Genomic DNA, 23,503 nt, shown 5'->3' on the forward strand with positions numbered 1-23,503 from the left:
GGTCTAAGAAAATTTAAGGTTACCAATATTGTTAACACCGTTCCAAAAAAGGCTACATTAATTTATATTAGCACCATCAATGGAAAAATATTCCCCAGGATATTGCTTATCATTTCTTAGGCTTTTCTTTAATTTGATCAATAAATATAGTATCAGTTTTCCACACGGTACAAATTATCATGAAAAATGTTAAAGGGCTGCTAAATAATTCAAGATAATGATGCAACAGTCATTAAAATTTTTAAAATACTCCTTGCCTATTGATTTTAAAGTGGTTGAAGGAGATACATATTGTTAATAGAAGTCCAACACGAACTATATGAAGCAAAAACAACATAGCCCTATTCTTTGAAGACACTATGTCCTTTTCAATCATTCTTTCCGTCTGGTGCTATTTCCCTGCCTGGAGTGCCCCTCCTGAGCTTGCTGTGGCTGGCAAACATAGTTAGCCATCAAGACTCAGAACAAATGAGACTTGTCTGAGAATCGTTCTCTCATTCTTTTCCGGCTTGGCGATCCTAGCACTTTACACATACTTCAATTTTCTCCTACAATGTTCGGTAGTGGCATTATTAGATAGTGTTAAAACATTTACAGGCTTTAGAGGCAGATGGATGTGGGGTCAAGTCCATTACTTTCTGACTATGATTTTAGACAAGTTACAAACCTCTCTAAGGCTGTATAACCTCATCTGTAAAATAGGGATTTAAATTTGATCTCAAGAGTATGAGGATTCAATGAGCTAACTTGTCTAAAGAGGTCAGCACAGTGCCCGGTATACAGTAAGTACCCAATAATGGGCAGCTGCCACAGGCCTGTCTCTTTTACCAGGTGAAGGACTACTGGAGGGACTGGGCCACACCATTTGGCTTCTGTATATCACTAAGGAGTACTGGAGAGCCTGGCATGCTGAAGAGAGGATCCATAAATGTTTGATGATATGTTAGTTTCTGATAGAATATTAAATAAAAAAATTGCTCTGCAGACTAGAAACACATGATTGTTAGTATATAAATACGTGTGGACACAGACCTCCTCATATGCTGTACTCTTTAAGGTCTTTCTGGATATATTCATGGGCTCTTTCCTGATCTGTACTCTCCACCTTGTGGGCTGACCATACATCTGCTTGCTTATCTCACAGTCTCTGCTGGGTCCTCAGCCTCACACTGGGGACATTAATACTCAACTCACAAAGTTGCTTCAGCATTAAACGAGCTAATGTGTTGAACATACAGCATACAGCGGCATGCAATAAAAGGGAAGTCAAGAAAAAGAAGTCACCTTCTTTGTGAAGACTTCCTCAACCCTTCCAGATGGTGCTAGTCTTTCCAGCTTTTACACTTTCATAACAAACCAGTATTTTTTATCACAGCCCTTTTCACACTGTGTTCTGTCTTTGTAAGCAACTGAAGGAAAAAAATACCACTGAGCATGCTTGTTATTTGCTCAACGTTGTTAGCACATACCTACATTTTCTATACTAAGTGTTAACAGCCCTTTGAAGGGGGTAGTGTTAGCTCCATTTCACAGGTGAGGAAACTTAATCAAGAGGTCCAAGGTCAGTCAGACAATAGGCTATGGGTAAGAGGGAAGGCCATTAATATTCTTAGCACACACCCTGTAACATAGCAGAGCTTAATAATTATGTGCTGACTGAATAAACAAGTGAACATATTTAACTTAAAAATTCAGTAAAATAAAAAGTAAGGCAAGTATCAAGATAATTTAATTCTAAAGCTTTTTGTTATCCCTATTATACCTCCAGATCCATTACCAACTAAGAGTTCTCAAATAATACATGAAAAAAACTAGCCTAGGGTTTACTGCCCATGTTTTGAGGCCTTACAAACTAAGTATCTGTATACAACATAATAAAGAAATAATAAAGAATTCCTTTAGGTTGAGTTCTGTGGCAAACTCAAATCCAGAACTCAACCATTTTTATTCTATCAGGAAAGGCGACCACGGTTAACTCCAGGGGACTACTTTCTATGCACAGAGCATTCCATTTTCTTTTTCAGATTTACAGATTTGTATTTAAAATCTGGTCTCTCCTTCCCTAAAGTAAATTAAGGGTTCCCTAATGGTGGTAACATGACAAAACAAACCGCCTGTAGGTAGACATGGAGTGCCCAGCCCTGTTACGTGCTGAGATTGCCACAATTAGCTCTAGTGAATGTCAAGTAGACTGATCTTGAGATATAAATAACCAGCAAGGGCAGGACGGCAGCTATCAGCTTGGGTCACGCAGGTTATTGAACAGAAGTCAGATGGTAACTAATTCTAGTCACTACCGAGCAGAATGGAATTTGAACCAATGACCCAGAGATGAAAGACTCCCTCATTGGGAAAAAAAAAAAAAAAAGTACAACCTTCTCGGTACTAGGAAACTAAATTCTTAAAACTGGGTTAAAAGCCAAGATTTCCTCCATTTTTCCAAGTTTCCACACTATTTGTAGCACTGAAATAAATAAGCTGATGATTTTTGAGACATATTTGAAAATCCATTGGTTTGTCACCAGTTCACTGCAGATTTATCTCTTATATTAGAGTATCTGGCCTGCTCTTGAGAGAAGTTTTATAATTAATTATGTGTGCTAGGCCCTAAACTTGGGCATCAATTTACTATTCCTTTGTGGAAAAAGAAAAGTTCACCATGTAGTAACTCTGAAAAGAACTTTTGCTTTATTATCGTCTGAGGGGACTAATAATTTAAGTTGTCAGAAAAGAGCAGTATCTGCTTGCTGTTAGTGAGCGCGGCAGAAACATGGGTGTCTGGGCAGCGCTGTTACCTCAGCTCTCCCACTCTTTACCTAACTCATTTAAAATGAACAATAAAAGTTTTCTTTAATTAGCTACTGGTGTGCATTAACATGATCATGATTAAACCATAAAAACCAACTGTACATTACTCTGGTCCCCTCTTCCATATGTTTTGAATTATTCTGTTTGAAAATGTACTTTGCGTCCCTTTTAAAAGTTCGACCTTCTGCTTTCAGAGAATTAAATGCATATTACTGCAGTGAAGAAGATAATGTTTCAGACCTCCAGGCATATATTAAACACACTGGCAGCACTTGAGACAAAATGCTTTACTTATTAGATACTTCCTATTCTAAACAGTGTCATCAAAGGCTAAAAACAAAATCCATATAAAAGCTGCACAATGCTTCCACACAGAACCTGTGCCAAAATCCCTGTACTTTCCAACTAATGAGGAAAGGATGTGTACTCTTAACATATGAATGTAAGATTTTCCAAGCATTCACTTTAGGAAACTGAGCTATTGATTCCATATGGGTTATGTTAAATGAAACTGTATTGGTAAAATAACCTTTAAGATATCTGGCATGATAACTATAATTAAACAATATTTAAAAGACTAAAACAAAAGGGAATTTGGTTCCACAATGGCTAATTAAAATAAAATGAAAAAACACAGCATGCCATCTATCAAGATAAATTGTTATTGTTTAAGAACTATTTAAATACTGTTAAAATATACTTTTAGATAAAATCTGAAAGAGCTGGAAAAATATTTGTGGCTTAAAAATGGATAGTTTGGTGAAGAAAAAAGTATAGGACTCTGAAATTGTATGCGGAGATAACAGCTTTAAAGCCTTGAGCACAACCAGATGGTACTTAAATTGGAGGAATTCTACAGTTTCACTATCAATGGGTTTCAATATGAGAAGATTTTTCAATAGCTAGGAAAACACGTCAAGTTGATAGTTTACTTCTTCGATCATTTCAGCGCATTTTCCCATCCTCGCAGCTCTCCATGGCACAGATACTAGCCACCACGGAGAAGGTGCTGAAAGCTGTCCTTGTAGTTGGGGAGCTGTAGCTAATTCCTCCTTTTCGTGTACGGAGATAGGTAAGTTTACTAGCTCACCCTGGAGTCTGGCAAGAGCCACAGTCTCTCAGGAGCAGTGGCTAAAACCATACTTAAGTATGTGACAGTACCAAAGAATGCATTAAAATAATTTCAAATGACATTAATTAGATGTTCTTCAGGGGCATTGTGGAGCAGAGAAAGATAAGCCTGACTGAAATTTCTGGTTTGGCCATATCGACATTTTTAGCAGCACATTCAAAAAGTCAGCCTCATTAATAAAAATGCTGCAAATAAATGGATATTTAAATCTTTTAAAGAAAACTATGTCGGAAGCAAACTCTTGAGAATGAACAAGGTGTAAAACAAATATAATTTTTGCTTTGACGGATGACAAAAAAGGGCAATTCAGCATCTATTCCAACGTTTTAATTCATATTACTTCTTTTAATTTCTTTATCATTTTAAGGAAACCTTAACTATACACGAACACAGATATATCTACATATTTTCCCATCTTCCTACCATAATTATGGTTCTATAACAGCAATACTGAAGTAGTATTTCCACCATGCAACAGTCATGCTTTAACCTTCATCAGAGTATCTTTTGCCAGTCACGAGATCATTACATCTTATAAATTATGAAAAAATCAAGTGTGAAACCACAAAATCAAAGTGACAAACATATCTGTATATCACTGTGACATCTATTCTAATTTTACTGTCCTTGCTAAAATGTAATAATGTTTTCAAAGAAGTAAAGATCTTACAAAATCAAATACAATAAAAAAAATCGGTTAAAAAATCAGTTACAGTATTCTCATGGCTTCATATACTGGAGTTACAAAGGAGAGTTTTTACAAACTTGAAAAAATTATGTGCCTCATTGTCTAAACATTTGCAAACATACTCTTCTAGCTGTATCTTTTAGAAGTTTGGTTTTGGGGATGGGGTGGGGTGGTGCTGCTTGGAGAGGTTCCTTGTATATCCCTTTAACACAGAGACAGCCTATTCTGGAAGCTTTACAAAGTAGCAAATTGTTGTAACAATCAGCAAGACAATTCAACTTGATGAATTAATTTAATCAAGTAAACAACAAAATATATCTTTAAGTCTCAAATTTTCAGTGATGTCAGCATCGCACTTGATAAATGTGTTATTTTATACATGAATTACCATCGCAGCTCAGGGATGTGCTAGGTAAAATTTATCTAAGCACATTAAATTAATTAAAAAATTAGAAGAACAAATTCCATTCTATATGAAACATCTCCTTAAGTGTCACCAACCCATGTTGTTTTTTTACTTAAAAACCAAACTTGAACAAGCACTGTGTGCACTTGGGTACTACAGATACAGAGTGCTTCGAAAATCAGGGCTTTTTGTATTTTATTTCTCTAAGCCAAATGTTCTCCCAGATCCCACATAATATAATCGTTCCCAGTTGGATGGCAAAAAAAGTTTTCACAATACTGCAGTAATTATGCAAAAGAGCAGAACTAATGATACCCATCACTGCTTAACAAATAGAATGGTAAAGAGTACTATAGTTTCAAGTTATCCCTTTCATGAAGTTACTTTTCCGGTTCTTTGAAGTAACAGTATGAGGCCACTACCGCTTGCTAAGTATCAGTTCAAATATTCACATTTCGAGACCAGTGCTAAATGCAATAAAAGCAGCATGGAGATAGATAGTTCAGGCAAGGTTGTGTTTTACTGTAGCCCAAGTTTGGTCTATTGTTCTAATTAAAGTTGTAAATCACAAAAAGGGACCAGTTCTAGCGCTAAACGGACTATAATACCCTGATCATTATCAGTGTTTCAATATGATAAGCCAAACAAATAAAAAAAAGCATACACACCAACCTACCCACACAAGTTCAAATCCTACTTACTGAGATTTTATCTGCAGTGCTGACCTTTAAACTTCTGTGCCTGTCTGTCCTTTTATACATATATGATTTCCTAGCATAAGCTCATTTTCAGGAGCTTCTAAATTCATGGAAAAAAATTAGTTCCAGGTGAAACGTTGCATAGAAGGTCTTAACTCAGAAACAGTTTTCATTCTCTCTCCCTCTCTTTCTCTCTGTCTGTCACATAGAAAATTGGAATAGGTTGGTCATTTTTGTTCAAGGAGACTAGGTCTAATTGATTTATACTAACTTCTGAATTTAAGTTTGACTTGTTTGCTTTTTGTAATGAATTTGGTTCTTAAAAAATAAAACTTGACACATTCTGGGAAGTTGGATCTTTATCAAAACAGATGCCTTTACATCAGAAACAACAACCTGCTTTGAAATGGCCACGATGTTAATTCTTTTAAAAGTGGCTACTGTGTGTACAAGGTAACTACTCTTCATACTGATGATATCCAAGGTTCATTCCACTGATGTCAATGTGGAAACCATTTTGTTTCATGGTTGCTTAAAGATTTTCAATAGGATTAAATCAGCTGCAAGTCCTTATTATATCAGGGTTTACAATTGTGTCTGAGTTGGAGTCTGTTTCTCATAGAATTTTACTCAGAGACTGACTTAGATTGGCTCCTTAGAGCTAGTCTGATTTTACTAGAAACAACTGTATCACATCAGCCACTCTCATAAACTTGCCTTAAGATTGAATCAGCCCTGACCCTGAAGCAGATGAAAGTTTACCGAGCCTATGCATTCTCTGTTAAGAGTCACAGAAAATTTGGCATTTAGTTTCTGCAGCAGGGCAGAAGTAGAATATGCTTATTAACCATTCTAGTGGGCCTCTGCCTTGCAACTACGAACCTGATTTTCTGATAAGAAAACTATAGTTGAGCTTGGAGAACTTTCTATTGATAAAAATACATACAATTTCTTATTTTATCCTTCAAATCACACATACCCCTTTACGGAAACTATGTAGGGTTTATGGAAATGAAGCAAGAGCATGCTTTTAAAACGAAATTTCCCCTAGTTTTCTGTACAAGTTAAAAATAATGAAAATGGCTTAAGTGTATCCATAATTAACTTTATCCAGTAGCTGGTTTGCGCTGCCACACAGAACATAGTTATTTAACAAAAATACTGAGCTGATTTTCATTATTATATATTTTATTTACTAAGTCCATACAAACCTGGTTTGGTTAACTGTAGATTCTCCTCAAAGTAAACCTAATTCTTGGTATTCTCTACTATGTAGCTGATTTTATTGAAGTCCATCAAAAGATAGGATAGAGGGTCACTTACAAACTTTTATTGGCTACCCTTTAACTTCATGATAGCAGATCAAATCCAAACTGAACTAAAGCTACATATGATTCTCTCTGTGTTCTCATATGTTGTCAATACCTTAATGATGCATGTAATGGACTTTCTATGAAATGCAAAATGGTCAAGATGTTAGAGAAAAACATTTGCTTATGCCCTGCAGCCAATTCTTCTTTTCCATTAGAAGAATTGTGTTCTGTGCTGATACTCCATAAAAATCATCACTAGGCCGAAATGCCCTTCCCCACAACTGCTTTGATCATAGCCTCTCCCTTTAATCCTTATAAACCTGAACTATTCTCTAAATCAGGTAAATTTCCTAACAATAGTTGAGGCCAGCTAGCCCTACACCACCAGTTAATTTTCATATGCTGATATGTCCCAAGTAATTCTTGCTGTTCTGAGAAAACAACTTGTAATCCAACATATATCTTAAGGATATTCTCAATCATGTGGAATTGCTTGAATAAACGTTCAGAAGTTAAAAAGAAAATGTAGATTAACTCCTCCCAAATATCAAGCATTATCTCTACAAACATTAAAGCAGTAGGTAAGTCTGGAAACTCCTGAGAAAACTTTCTCAAAAAGCTTTTTAATAAATTTTTAATAAATTTTAACCATAGTTGTTATATGATTACTAGATGACCTTATCAGAATGTCTCTTGTTAATACTAAATTTCAGATCATATTCATAACAGTTTATCAAATTAGCATCATTAAAGAGGAGTGTTCTCAGTATTTAAAGTTTATATGTCTCTAAACTACTTAAAGAATAAAGATATTTTTTTAATGATAGTTTTAAGGCAACGTTATTCAGTCAAGTATGGTTAATGTTTGGACTTTAGCTATAATAATTCTATCAGGATTAAATACTTCCTGAGCTTCTTGAAGATAGAGCCAATGTCAAAATTATTAAGCAAAATGTGTAAAACAATATTTCACATTATTCATTCATTCAACAAATTCTTATTCAACATATACTATGTTCCAGGCACGGCTAGGGATATAGCAGAAACAAAGTCCTTGCCTTCATGGAGTTTACATCCTAGTGGGGAAATCAGATCATAAAATTTTATGTACCCCCCCCCCCCCCCGCCGCCTGTATTTGCTGATGGACTGGACTGGACTGTTGGAATATTATGAGAGAAAGACAGGAGACAAAAATGATTTGATTTTTTTGCCTGAGCGATTATAAGAATGGAGAAAAAAGATTCTCCACGTTATGCAAGCAGCTTCCCAACTTATCTGTTATGCCAATGCTTTAATAAAATCTGACTTTCAAACTTTGCCTATTTTCCCAAGAATCATAAATGACCATAGTGATCTTCACACAGGGAGATGATGACACTCACCACCATACCCAACGTCCCAAAGGACTCTCTAGTTTACGACATCTTCCTAGTTCTTCTAGAAAACCAAACCCCCAATCAGCCAAGAACCATTCAAGGGAGGGCTATAATTAGAGATCGTTTTCTGGGGTTGGGCCTAGACCTCATTCTGCACAAATACTTGGAGGACAGAAGAGTGGGCCAAGACATGGAGTCATGCCACATCCCCGGAAAATCAAAATGGGATGCAGAATATTTCTTGGTAGGATTTTGGCCCTGGTACAGCTGAGACTAATGGAATATTAGTGAGTTGAGTAAGAGGAAAGGGAGAAGAGAGGGCTGAGCTCTTATAAGACCTAACTATTTCTGATTGTCTTTGAGCATTTCTACTTAGATGTTCCATTATGAGTATATGCACCTAAAAGATCACCATAGGTCCAAGTTGAAAATGGCAGTGGCAGGTAGGTACTGGGTTTCTGGGCTGCTAGGGTGGTCCAGGGCACAGCTGGGGTGGTCCAAGTCAAGAGTGATGCCCATGGCAAGGAGGGCTCAGCTCACATGTGGAACACCCTCACCTACTTCTTAGCACTCCCCGGTGTATGACTGAGCATGCTGAACGTCTTTCTCAATTGCCATCACAGAAAGCATGAGATTCCTGAGTTCATCTCCTACCCCCATCTCCACATCAGGTCCAAGCCCTTTCTCTGGAGAGATGGTAATCATACTCTATACCATAACTCTCACATGAATCCATGTCTGACTGGTTATGAAGATGAATAAAGAGAACCTGGACCACAACTCAGCATGGACCACAGCACTGGTTTGGACCAGGACTCTGTACATGGACCAGAAAAGTATATGGGACCTTAAGTTCACCTTCCTTACTTATATCAAATACTGATCAGTATACTGATCTTCCATCCCTTTGCTCATGGCAGGAGACGGCTTCAATAAATAACTTACAGTAGTCAAAAAATAAATAAAAATAAATAAAAAACTAAAAAGATAAAAGATCACCATAACATTCTAAAATATCTTTTCCCAAAAATATCACCTTTATAACTTAACTTCTTATTTGTTCCCTCCCAAAAGGCTCAAATATTAACTATATCTTCCTGGTCCCTACCAAGTACTGCTGGTCATTCCTTCACATCATTAGTTACTCTTGCTGTTTCCTTTGTATTTTTTATTCTCACTGGCCCTTCCTGTTCTCCAATGGCTGAATACAAAAGTTCCTTATTAGTTTCTTTCACTGGTCTTTCCCTTTCCTAACCTATCCCATATAGCACTGCCAGATTACTCTTCTCAAAATATTTAAAATATTTACTTACAAACAGTTGTCTCACTAGAATGTAAGGTCCATGAAAACAGAGGACTTTTTGCATATTTATTTTTCTACTTTATCACTGGCACCCAGAACAGTGCTTGGTACACAGAAGGCATCCTGTAAATATTCAATGAATGAATTAAGAAAAAACCGAAATGAATTTTGCAAGGTGCTTATTTAGGTCCCTGGGTGAAAGAGTAGACACAAAGATCAGTTAAACTTGAAGTCTACCTTCTAGGTTAGAGATACTTTACTAAAGATGCTTTTAGAACACATCTGTTCCAAGACTGAAAGAAACCAGGATTTGGACTTGTTGAAATGGCAGTAAAGACACTGAGGCTGAAGGAACCACATAAATGAAGAGACAAAAGACAGGAAAGAGCATGGGTAAATCTATGGCAAAGGAAATGCCCCATTTGGCTCAAATAAAAGAGGTATTAATGGGAATAGTGGAGGATGAGGCTGCAAAGGCAGGATAAAGCAAGATTCTAGGTGGCAGGTTAATAAAATGGAATTCTTAGTTTTTTTTGCCGGTCTTCTTTAAAGCAGAGCCTTTCGACCACCAGAATCAAAATAATCTAGAGCACCTGTTAAAAATAGATTCCCAGGCCCCATGCCAAAAGTATCTTACCTGAAGGTGACACCTGGTGACCTACACTTACAACAAACTCTCAGTAATTTTTCTGCACATAATATTTGTGAAACATTGCTATATATAATAGAACGTTAAAAGAACTTTCTGAGCAAATAAATGACAAATGGTGCTTGAGAAAAATTAATGTGATCAAAATGTGCAGTGGGAATAGGGATTGGGGGGCAGAGAGGATGCAGGTAGCACCACCAGTTAGAAAGTAATTGGCCAATATGCACCCCAATGTTCATAGCAGCAATGTCCGCAATAGCCAAACTGTGGAAAGAGCTGAGATGCCCTTCAACAGATGAATGGATAAGGAAGATGTGGTCCACATATACAATGGAATATTACTCAGCCATCAGAAAGGATGAATACCCAACTTTTGCATCAACATGGATGGGACTGGAGATTATGCTAAGTGAAATAAGTCAAGCAGAGAAAGTCAATTATCATATGGTTTCACTTATTTGTGGAACATAAGGAATAGCATGGAGGACGTTAGGAGAAGGAAGGGAAAAATGAAGGGAGGGGAATCAGAGGGAGAGATGAACCATGAGAGACTATGGACTCTGAGAAACAATCTGAGGGTTCTAGAGGGGAGGGGGCTGGGGGGATGGGTTAGCCCTGTGATGGGTATTAAGGAGGGCACGTACTGCATGGAGCACTGGGTGTTATGTGAAAACAATGAATGGTGGATGACTACATCAGAAACTAATGATGTATTGTATGGTGACTAACATAACATAATAAAATTTTTAAAAAAGTTCATACATTTTTCACCTGAAGGTAATGTAACATTATGTGTCAACTCTATTTCAATTAAAAAAAAAGTTCATAAAAAAAAAAAGTAATTGGCCAAATGACCAACATGGGGATGTGAAATTAAATAATATATGGTGTAGTGGGCATTTCCTCTATGACACCTTCCCTTTATGAGTCCACAATAACTCCTCTCTCTCCTATAATCCTGTAGGGCATACCATCTTTATCATTTATCTGGTACTTAGCATATGCTACCTTCTATTGCTATTTTCTTTTAAGCCTTTTGCTCTCTTAACTAGATTGTAGGATTCTTGGGTCCAGAAACACGCTATGTCCATTTTTGTAGATCCTGTGCACAAAGCATGTATATGAATGAGGTGAGATAAATATATTGGATGACAGCGATGATGGTGATTAAGTTGGCAATACTGATAACCTAACTAGTTGATTCCCTGATATTCTATAAAGCAATACCAATGCACCGATAACACTTATTTCATGCTTAGAATGTGCCTGGTATTTTTCTATGTGCACTTAGAATATGTTAGGCACTATTCTGTATCAACTCATTTAATCCTCAGCTCTGTAAAGTGGGTACTATTATTATCCCCATTTTAAGATAAACAAACTGAGGCCCAGATAAGTAACTTGCTCAAATCACACAAAAATAACACAAATGTTTATTAAATGGTGTAGCTGGGATTTGAACATTGGGAATATGACTCCAGAGCTCATTTTAAAATCATAATCTACATACTCTCTATTTCAGAATCTTATTTCTTTCATAGCCCTTACCACAATTTGAAATTTTTAAACCTTGTTGTTTTCGTTACTATGTCTCCCTACTAGATGGCAAGATCCATAATTGCAGGGACTAGTTACTTTAGTTCACTATTATATATCTAGTGTTGGACACATAGCAGATACTCCACAAATACATGCTTTGTAAATGAATGAATGAATGAAAAAAAATTAAGAAAAAAGTAGCAGAAAAGAGTAGAGGAATGAAGCAACAGATACCATTATGAGTACCTAAGGGACTAGCAAGGCTTTTATTACTGCAGATTTCAGACAGATGGCTTCCCAGAGAAAGCCTTCATCAATACATGAATGTATTTTGAAATGCTGAAAGAAAAATCCATTTGCAAGGTGCTGAGACCAGGTGTGTCTATTTTGGCAAATCACTGTATTCAAGAACAGGAAGCAGAGCTTGGAGATAGAGCACTGCACTAGGGAACTAAAGACCTGGCTGAGTTCTACTGTTTCCACTAACTCACACCTGTGTGCAGCTATGTGGGAAAAAACTGTCTTTGTTCACAGCTTTCCTTTTGTCGACATGGAGTTAAAATAGGGTAATCTAGGCCAAATTCAAATTCTCAGTTCGATGTATCTGAATCATGCTTCTTAGAGCTGGAAGAGGTTCTGGAGCTCATTGTTTCCAGAGATTTTCAAACTACTTTTTAGCAGCAGTACTCTTTCTTCAAAGAAAGTCTATGGGGTGATGGGGTAGTGGGTGAGAACAGATAAAAGCCAAGTTGCCCAAGTTTTATCGTGAGTGTGATATGCATGTGGATTTGAGGGCCACAAAACTCAAATCTGCTACTGGTCAACCACCCCTTGATATAATTTTTAAAGAGTTTTTATTTAAATTCCAGTTAGTTAACATACAGTGTAATATTAGTTTCAGGCGTACAATACAGTGATTCAACCCTTCCATACAACACCCAGTACTCATCACACCAAGTGCACTCCTTAATCCCCATCACCTATTTTACCCATCTCCCCACCTCCTCCCCATTCTGGTAACCCCCAGTTTGTTCTCTATAGTTAAGAGTCTGTTTGCTCTCTCTCTCTTTTTCCCTTTGCTCATTTGTTTTGTTTCTTAAATTCCACATATGAGTGAAATCATATGTGATTTGTCTTTTTCTGACTGACTTATTTCACTTAGCATTATACTCTCTAGCTCCATCCATGTCATTGCAAATGGCAAGATTTCATTCCGTTTTATGGCTAATATTCCATTGTATATATATATATATATATATATGCCACTCTTCTTTATCCATTCATCTGTTGATGGACATCTGGGCTGTTTTCATAATTTGGCTATTATAGATAATGCTGCTATAAGCATTGGTGTGCATGTATCCCTATGAATTAATATTTTTGTGTAATTGTTGGATCATAGGGTAGTTCTATTTTTAACTTTTTGAGGAACTTCCATACTATTTTCCAGAGTGGCTGCACCAGCTTGCTTTTCCACCAACAGTGCAAGAAGGTTCCCCTTTCCCTATATCCTCACCAACATCTGTTGTTTCTTGTGTTGTTGATTTTAGCTTCACAGGTGTGAGGAGATAGCTCACTATAGTTTTGATTTGCATTTCCCTGATGATGAGTGATGTTGAGCATCTTTTCATGTGTCTGTTAGCCATCTGGATGTCTTTCTTTGGAAAAATGTCTATTTGTGTCTTCTGCTCATTTTTTAATTGGGGTATTCATTTTTTGGGTGTTGAGTTGTGTAACTTCTTTATATATTTTGGGTACTAACCCTTTATTAGATATGTCATTTGCAAATATCTTCTCCCATTCTGTAGTTGCCTTTTAGTTTTGTTGACTGTTTCCTTTGCTGTGCAGAAGCTTTTTACTTTGATGAAGTCCCGATAGTTTATTTTTGCTTTTGTTTCCCTTCCCTCAGGAGACATATCTATCTAGAAAGAAGTTGATAACGGCTGATGTCAAAGAAGTTACTGCTTGTGTTCTCTTCTACGATTTTTATGGTTTCCTGTCTCACATTTAGGTCTTTCATCCATTTGGAATTTATCATTGTGTATGGTGTAAGAAAGCGGTCCAGTTTCATTCTGCATGTTGCTGTCCAGTTTTCCCAACACTATTTGTTGGAGACTATCTTTTTCACATTGGATATTCTTTCCTGTTTTGTCAAAGATTAATTGAACATATAGTTGTGGGTTCATTTCTGGGTTTTCCATTCTGTTCCATTGATCTATGTGTCTACTTTTGTGTCAGTACCATACTGCTCTGATCACTACAGCTTTGTAATATAGCTTGAAGTCCAGAATTGTGATGCCTCCAGCTTTGCTTTTCTTTTTCAAGGCTGCTTTGGCTATTTGGGGTCTTTTGTGGTTCCATACAAATTCACAATCAGTAGAATTTATTTCTAGGTTGCAAGGGTGGTTCAATATTTGCAAATCAATCAATGTGATACACATTGTTAAAAGAAAGTATAAGAATCCTATGATCCCCTCAATAGGTGCAGAAAAAGCCTCTGACAAAGTACAACATCCATTCATGAAAAAAACCCTCAACAAAGTAGGTTTGGAGGGAACATACCTCAACATAATAAAGACCATATATGAAAAATCCACAGGAAATATCCTAAATGGGGAAAAATTGAGAGCTTTTTCTCTGTAGTCAGCAACAAGACAGGGATGCCCAATTTCACCACTGTTACTTAACATAGCACTGGAAGTCCTAGCCACAGTTATCAGACAACAAAAAGAAATAAAAGGCATCCAAATCGGAAGAAGTAAAAGTTTTACTATTTGCAGATGACAAGATAATACATATAGAAAACCTGGAAGATTCAACAAAAAAACCAGAACTTATAAATTAATTCAGTAAAGTTGCAGGATACAAAATCAATGTACAGAAATCTGTTGCATTTCTACACACCAATAACGAAGCAGCAGAAGGAGAAACGAAGGAATCAATCCCATTTACAATTGTACCAAATACAAGACGATACCTAGGAATATACTTAACCAAAGAGGTGAAAGACCCATACTCTGAAAACTATAAAATACTGATGAAAGAAATCAATGAGGACACAAAGATGTGGCAAGACATTCCATGTTCATGGATCAGAAGAACAAATACTGTTAAAATGTCCATACTACCCAAAGCAAACTACACATTTAACGCAATCCCTATCAAATTATCAATAGCATTTTTCACACAACTAGAACAATCCTAAAATGTGTACGGAACCACAAAAGATGCTTGATATATTTTTAAATATATGCTTTATTGAGATAATAATTCACATGCTATATAATCTATTTAAAGTGTATAAATCCATGTTTTTTTCTTCCAAATTTTTATTTAAATTCCAGTTAACATACGGTATAATATTAGTTTTAGGTGTACAATATAGTAATTCAATACCTCCATACAACACCTGGTGCTCATCTCAAGTGCCCTCTTTAATCCCCATCATCTATTTAACCCATCCCCCTGACTACCTCCCCTCTGGTAACCATCAGTTTATTCTCTAGAGTTAAGACTCTGTTTCTTGGTTTTCTTCTCTTTCCCCTCTCCATGTTTTTTTTTTTTTTTTCTTAAATTCCATATATGAGTGATATCGTATGGTATTTGTCTTTCTCTGACTGATCAACTCCATTTAGCAGGATACTCTAGCTCCATTCACGTCATTGCAAATGTCAAGATTCTGTTCCTTTTTATGGCTTGGCTGAATAATATTCCATTTTATGGATACACTACATTTTATTTATTCATTCATTAGTTGATGGGACACTGGGTTGCTTCCACTTTTTTGTTATTATGAATAATGCTGTTATAAATATTTAGGTACAAGTTTTTGGGTGGACATATGTTTTCATTTCTCTTGGCTACATACGTAGGAGTGGAATTGTTAGGTTATATATATATATAACTCTATGTTTAATCTCTCGAGGAACTGCCAATTTTCTAAAACAGCTGCAACATTTTACACTTTCACCAAGGGTATGAAGGTTCTAATTTCTCTACATCTTTACCAACATTTGCTATTATCTGTCTTTATGATCACAGCCATCCTAGTGGGTATAAGGCAGTATCTCACAGTGGTGCTGATTTGCATTTCCCTGATGGCTGATGGTACTGATAGTTTCTTCATGAACATATTGGCCATCTATATATTTTCTTTGGAGACATGTCTATTTTGTAATTGGGTTATTTGTCTTTTTATTATTTACATGTGAGGATTCTTTATATATTCTGGATACAAATCTCTTACTAGATAGGTGATTTGAAAATATTTTCACCCATTATGTGGGCTGTCTTTACACTCTCTTAATTTTGATGAAGTCCTATTAACTAATTAGGTTGCTTGTCCTTTTTGTGTTATATATTTAAAAAATCATTGCCTAATCCTTAGGCCACAAAAATTTACACCTATGTTTTCTTCTAAGTTTCATAGTTTTAGCTCTTACATCTAGGTCTTGATCCATTTTGCATTAACTTTGTACACTGTGCTTCTTATTTCCATAAAGTTGGTATTAATATCCCCTCTTTTATTTCAGATTTTAGTAACCTGAGTCTTCTTTTTCTTGGTAAGTCTAGCTAAGAGTTTGTTACTTTTGCTGATCTTTTTAAAGAACTGAGTTTTGATTCTGCTAATTTTCTCTATTGTTTTTTCTATCTCCCCTTGACATTTAATAGAAGCCTTAGAGAAAGTGAAGAGTTTGGCACTAAGGCAGTAGGAGTTTCCCACTTTTTTTTTTTTTTAAGATTTTAATTATTTATTTGAGAGAGAGAATGAGATAGAGCATGAGGGGGGAGGGTCAGAGGGAGAAGCAGACTCCCTGCTGAGCAGGGAGCCAGATGCAGGACTCAATCCCGGGACTCCAGGATCATGACCTGAGCAGAAGGCAGTCGCTTAACCAACTGAGCCACCCAGGCGCCCAGGAGTTTCCCACTTACGACCACATTGTCTGGGATGGTCTAGGCCAGTCCTTTTCCTACCCGTTGTTTTATTTATTAATATGTACAATACTGTTTCTCAAATTTTCGTGTTCAGATGATAAGTTATATGGTCACATACCAAGAGCCCTGGCCTAAAATGAGATTTCCTGTGGGCTCTATCCAGCTTCCTCCCAGTCCCTTTTCTTTGAGTATTCTTTGTGGTCCTGGCCTCAGCTATAAAGTAAAAAAGTGAAATAAGGATGATACAAACCTTGAAGAGACACACTTGCAGCAAGATTGGTGGGGAAAAAAGTTTTTGAGAATGTTCGCCAACTAACAAAAAAAGTAAAAGAATTAGTCTTTGTTCGTGTCTCTCTCTCTGTTCTTTTTATTCTTTTATAAACAAATATAAACTGTGGTTGAAGTCATAGACAAATATTCTTTTTTTTTTTTAAAGATTTTATTTATTTATTTTGAGAGAGAGAATGAGAGACAGCACAAGAGGGAAGAGGGTCAGAGGGAGAAGCAGACCCCCCGCTGAGCAGGGAGCCTGATGCGGGACTCGATCCTGGGACTCCAGGATCATGACCTGAGTCGAAGACAGTCGCTTAACCAACTGAGCCACCCAGACGCCCCGACAAATATTCTTATGAACTGCTGTGGATGAAGCAGTCTGTGTTCATGGGTTACTGACTTTCCCATGGGACAGGGTCCTAGATTTTATTCTCCATCTCTACCTGTGCACATACTCTTCTTTAGTGAAGATAGCATACCTTAGTACAATGCCACCCTTTTGAAAGGGAAGGAATATCCTTACTCTTGAAAGAGAGGTTACAGGTCTAAGGGCTTAAGAAAAAAACAGGGGATCACACTACTCCCTTTGGCTACTTGCCTCCCACACTTAATCAGACCCAAATCTATGAGATGCCAATAACTCACTTTCTATTCTATTTGTCCTTTCCCATTCTTTTCTAGACCCATACTCTCCAAGGAGCAGGAGATGGTTTTTTGATTCCATCTACTTCAGTGCCTCTGCTTTTCCTAACACAGCCAAAGGCAAATATGCAGACAAATACACTTTTATCAATTATTGCAGGGTATTTCATTCACAATAGGGGTCAGGAAACTGTACATTCAACATTTCTAGAAAAACTCTCCACTAATCAAGGAGCACTGAATATATTTTAATGTACTTTATTTGAATCTTAAAATCTTTTATTTGTATCTTATTAGTCTAGAAATCTGATCTGTTGTGTTGGCTTGATTACTGCATGTTACTCACAAGACTCCATTTTATTTTAACCAAATGTGCTTATTTTTTTCCTGCTATATTGGTCTTTAGACTTTATTTAAGAGAAGATATTTTAGGAACTGAAGTTTTAAAATATTTTACAAGAACTTGTTTGTTTTGAAGATTTTATTTATTTATTTGACAGAGAAAGACACAGCGAGAGAGGGAACACAAGCAGAAGGAGTGGGAGAGGGAGAAGCAGGCTTCCCTCTGAGCAGGGAGCCCAATGAGGGGCTCGATCCCAGGACCCTGGGATCATGACCTGAGCCGAAGGCAGACGCTTAATGACTGAGCCACCCAGGCGCCCCAAGAACTTGTTTGTTAACAAGAATTTGCTTGATATGAAAGTTAAATCACAATGAAAAAATCTGGTATGTTCAAGGTTTTCACTGGAACTAAAATGCTCATTAAAAGTTATGGAAAAATATTACTGCTATGTTTGGCAATAAAACACAATGATGAAACAAAACTTCCTTAACAATGTAAGGACAGTGGGACAGTGACTCAAGGCACTGGCAGATATTTTGATACTTAATGTAGTTCACAGAATACCAGTTGACTTTATTCTTAGGAACACATTTAAAAAATGGCAGTGATGGATTTTCAGGCCTGGTTACACCTACCAGGAAAATGACGCAACCATTATTCACCTCTCCCAACTATGGTTTTTACTGGCATCTTCTATGAGTTACACTTTGGCACTCTTCTAAACATCATCAGGCCACAAGCTCAGTCTAAATCAAATATTTTTACAAACTAAACAATCCAGTGCTAAAAACTACCCAAGTTACAAAGACCTAATGCTGTTTCCGTTCCAAAGAATGGGCTATTTTATAGAGGAAAAAATGCTTACTACATTAAAAGGGAAATGGTGCTTTAACCCCCCCAAAAACTAAGCCGTCCAGAGCGTTAAAAAAACAGGATCAAACCATAACCTGCTAATGACCTTTTCCAATCTCTGTATCTTATGAGATAATAGATTGTTTAGGTAAGTTAGTTCATCTAGTATTGGGTCAGTTAAGTTAGATTCATAAAAAAAAAAAAAAAAAAAATTCTGTTCATAGCCATAGCTTACATCCTTAATTCTGGCTAACATTCTTGCAAGTACGAGTGACTATTCACATTATTATTGCAAAAGAACGAGTCCAAGTATATGTCCTACTGATGATAGGTGAGTACCATTACCTCTGCATGTGGAGAGTATCTGATTTTCAAAAAGCTGAGGGAATGCAGACAAGCAATGCTGGAAGTGAAACTAACAAACCAGTGAAACTTTCATTTTCCTACATTAAATACAGACATAGTAAAGCATATTCTTTGTACTTGCCGCACGTTTTAATTTGAAATTAGTTATACAGTGCCCTGGTACATAACAGGCATGTTGAAAAATACTTGAATGAATGAATGCAAAATATCTCCTTCCCATATAAATCTGGGAAAGCGATATCATGTCAAGTGACACATAAGTAATATTTCGGAAGCCATAGCAATTACATCATACATTCTCCTTTCCTTTGAAAAACAAAGACCATCAGTCTTTACCTGAGAAGTTTTATAACTGGACTAACCATTCAGCTCTACTGATCTTTCTTCTTTTTTTTAAATCTCTCCCACTTCTATCACCTCTATTGATGTTTTCATCGCATAGGGCATGATATTGGTCAACTGCTGTCAGAACCAGCATAGGAGTACCTCCTCAACAACTGTAAAATCTTTGCTAGAGATTTTCATTAAATACATCCATCATTTATTCATTTAACAAATTGGTATTGAGCTTCAGCTATGTGCCCAGTAATTTTAGGCATGGAGGATGTATCAGTGAACAAAAAAACTGAAACAAACCCCCAAAACCTGTTCTTGTGGAGCCTATATTCTAAGAAAGTAGAAGTAATAAATATAATAAGTCATATAGTATGTTGGTAAATCATAGGTGGTATGAGGAAAAGAGCAGTCAGGGGACACCAGGATTTCTAAGGAAGGACAGCAATTTTCAAAAGCATAGTCATGCTAGGCCTCATTAAGAAGGAGACATCTGAGCAAGCGGCTGCTGGGAAAGGTCCCCACAGAGGCCTGGTGACAGGAATGCTCCAGAAGCAGCCAGGGGGCCAGTGTGGCTGGAGCAGAGTAAGCAGTGGAGAGTGCAACAGAAGAGGAGGGCCAGATCATACAGGCTTGGAAAGCCATCGTTGTAAAGGCTTTAAGTTTTCTCTGAGAGAAACAGGAGCCAGTGAAGAAAGCTTTTGAGGGAACAATAGAATCATTTAACTTAGGTTTTAAAAGAATCCCTGGCTGTGGTTTTGAGACTATGAGGCAGGGAGAATAGAATACAAAAAAGGAGATGGGTCAGGAAGCTACCTACTTGGTAATCTAGGTGAGACATGATGGCTTGGACCAGGGCAAAACAGCGAAGGTGGTGAGAAGTTGAATTCTGGGTATATGTTGAAGGTAGAGCCAAAAGGATTTCCTGACACATTAGATATGATGTATAACAGAAAAAGAGGTGAGTATGACTTCATAAATTTTGGCTTTAGCAACTGGAAAAATGGGAGTTGTCAATGACTGATATGAAAAAAGACTATGGGTGGAGTAGGTCTGAAGGAAGAGAAAGATCAGGGGTTCCATTTTGAACATGTTAACCTCATACAGTGAAATGCCATAATCCTCACATTACCATCCCAGGTCATTCTCCTCATCAGACATTTATTTGCAGATTAAAAATAAGTCTATGGCCTTTCACATTTTTAGGCATTCGAGCTAGAGTTGTACTGGAAACCTTACATATCTTTTATTCATTAGAACCAACATATCTCTCACTGCAGTAGCTGGAAATTCTAGTCTACCAATTAGAAATGAAGAGAAGTTCCTGCTTGATTTCACTTACTAAAACCAAATGTGTTTATAGCTTCTTGTCTCCTAGGTTCAAGAACAATTTGGGCAAGATGAAATGGCTCTGGAATTGGAATCTGAGGATCTATAGGTCAAACTTTGGCTCTTCCACTTATCTGTGATGAGATCTTAACATCTTTGGATCTCACTGATGACAACATAAATAATACACCTACTTTGTAAGGATGGTGTGAAATTAAATTAAATTCTGTAAGTGAAAAAGTTCCATGCATTGTAAAAAATTATACCAATGTTAGAAGCTATTAATATTATTGTCTATGGCTTGCAAAACATTTTACACCTGACTTTTCTATTGTTTTTGCTCATTCATTTATTCATTCATGCATCCCACCATCTTACAAAAAAGGAATGAATGTAGATGGAAGTTCTTGGAATAATCTCTTAACAAACTGGTGAAAGACTTCTGAGCAACTTTCTGGGGGTTTCTTTACCCTTTTCACCCTATGCCCTTCTTTTTTTTTATTATTATTTTTTATTATTTTTTTAAAGATTTTATTTATTTATTTGAGACAGAGAGAATGAGATACAGAGAGCATGAGAGGGAGGAGGGTCAGAGGGAGAAGCAGACTCCCTGCCGAGCAGGGAGCCCGATGCGGGACTTGATCCCGGGACTCCAGGATCATGACCTGAGACGAAGGCAGTCGCTTAACCAACTGAGCCACCCAGGCGCCCTCACCCTATGCCCTTCTAAGAGCTGCTTAGATAATAGTTACCTTAATGATTTATCTTATGTAGGACTGATTCCTTAACAACAAAATCTGCAACCAAACATCCACACTAAAATGAAAGGACAAAAAAGCCCTGGTAAAGTAACAGCAGGCAGCCTGATAAAACAGAAACAGCAACGAAAAGTGGGCCATGTTACACATTACTGAAGAGTCAACTGGACTGATTCCAAGTCAGAACAAAGCTAACTCTTAAGATATGACCTGTGAGAGATGAGAACAATGATATATGACAGGAGAGGAAAGAGTGGGGTTAATGTCAAGGTCTTGGCCCTGACTATTGTCAATTTATTTTGTAAGAACTTTGGCCTGCCCTTGATGGTCTTTCATTCTTATTTATGGAAAAGAGAGAGTAAGCAAGTAATCTTACTCAACCATATGATCATATGCAGAGAGGCTGGGAATTTTGCTGACAAAAGAGGGTAGGTGCCCAGTTTTGGGAGATGAAGGTTTTTTATGAATCTAGTGAGTTAGCAACAGAACAGATTCCTGTGTTCTTAAACAAACAAAATTGTGGTAAATAATCTCAAACTTTAACAACTTTTCCCTAACTGAAGGAGTCTGTGATAAGGATCCTGTAGTAATTCCTTCTGCACTATGTTCTCAGACACAACTTTAGTAGGGCATTTCTTCATTTAGTTACTGATGGGGGTGTATTCTGACAAGGTGTGAGCTCTTTCAAAGTCAGGAAGATATTATAGTCATCCTTGTAACCACAGAACCCCTGAAACATACATTATAGATAGTCAATAAAAGTCATTTTCCTGATTCTCCTTCTATTCTCCAACCTATTTCTGAAAGGCTAACTCCAGAGCTCTTGTAGTGAGATCTCATATATACTTCATTATCCCTTTGTGTCATGGGCTGCTCATACAAAATCTGTTAATGAATGCCAAGCAATTTCAAGGCAGGAAACCCAGAATTTCCAACCCAATATTTCCTTATAAAGAAATGAAATGCTTGAGACATAAGGGGACAGTATCATTCCTGAAATTAACCTGAATTGTCATTTTGATTACACTTTGCTGTCTTGGGAAGAGGAATTTTGGATTGGTATTTCTGAGTCATCCTTGATGTTTTTTATTGCAACACTGTCATTCTTGTAAATTCATTATTCTCAACACATCATCATAAAAATATTCAAACATGCAAAAAGATGAAATAATTTTATAGTAAGCATCTGTATACCTATAACCTAGATTCTCTAAACAACATTTTTTTGTTGGTCATTTGTTTTAGTAACCATCTAGGGATGGAATGGGTCTCAGCAGGGAAATAAAGGCACTTTTATAAACTGATTATTTATAATTTTAAGAATCAACAAAAATTTTAATAACTATACCTTTATTGAGTTCTTATGTGGTAAGTCCTTTACCTACATTATTTTTAATCCGTACAAAATTCCTATAGGGAAGCTGAGGCTTACAGAGTTAAGGAACCTGGCTAAGTGCCATAGCAGCTCTCTGAAAGCTAGACTTAAGCCCAAACTCATAGTCTTTGATATTCCATACTAACCCTAAAAACCAAAAGGGGAAAAAAGAAAACCAAACCAAACAACTGAAGCAGACATTATTGGTTACCTGTCCATCATCCTATTTTAATTTCCCCTATTCTAAGAGAAATCTAATTTTTCACCCCCCGACCCCCAACCCCGTCCTGTGTCTCAGGGAAAGTTAATTCCACCACCATAATTCGGGGTGTAACAAGTCCCTTTCCTGTGCTTGGTTCAGAATATAGGCCCAAGCTATTCAGA

General features: G+C 36.8%; 1 protein-coding gene and 1 pseudogene across 10 annotated transcripts in view; one reads left to right on the top strand and one right to left on the bottom strand.

Moving 5' to 3' along the window:
* VPS13B (vacuolar protein sorting 13 homolog B) overlaps positions 1–23,503 on the bottom strand; it is a 768,399-nt gene that overhangs the window by 211,896 nt on the left and 533,000 nt on the right. The gene's annotated exons all lie outside the window — the stretch shown is intronic.
* LOC123858845 (cytochrome c oxidase subunit 6A1, mitochondrial-like) lies at positions 8,853–9,184 on the top strand (annotated as a pseudogene).

The sequence above is a fragment of the Mirounga angustirostris genome, unplaced genomic scaffold (genome assembly GCF_029215605.1).
Source record: "Mirounga angustirostris isolate CCGP_5_RB_7025 unplaced genomic scaffold, mMirAng1.0.hap1 SCAF_4, whole genome shotgun sequence".
NCBI lineage: Eukaryota > Metazoa > Chordata > Mammalia > Carnivora > Phocidae > Mirounga > Mirounga angustirostris.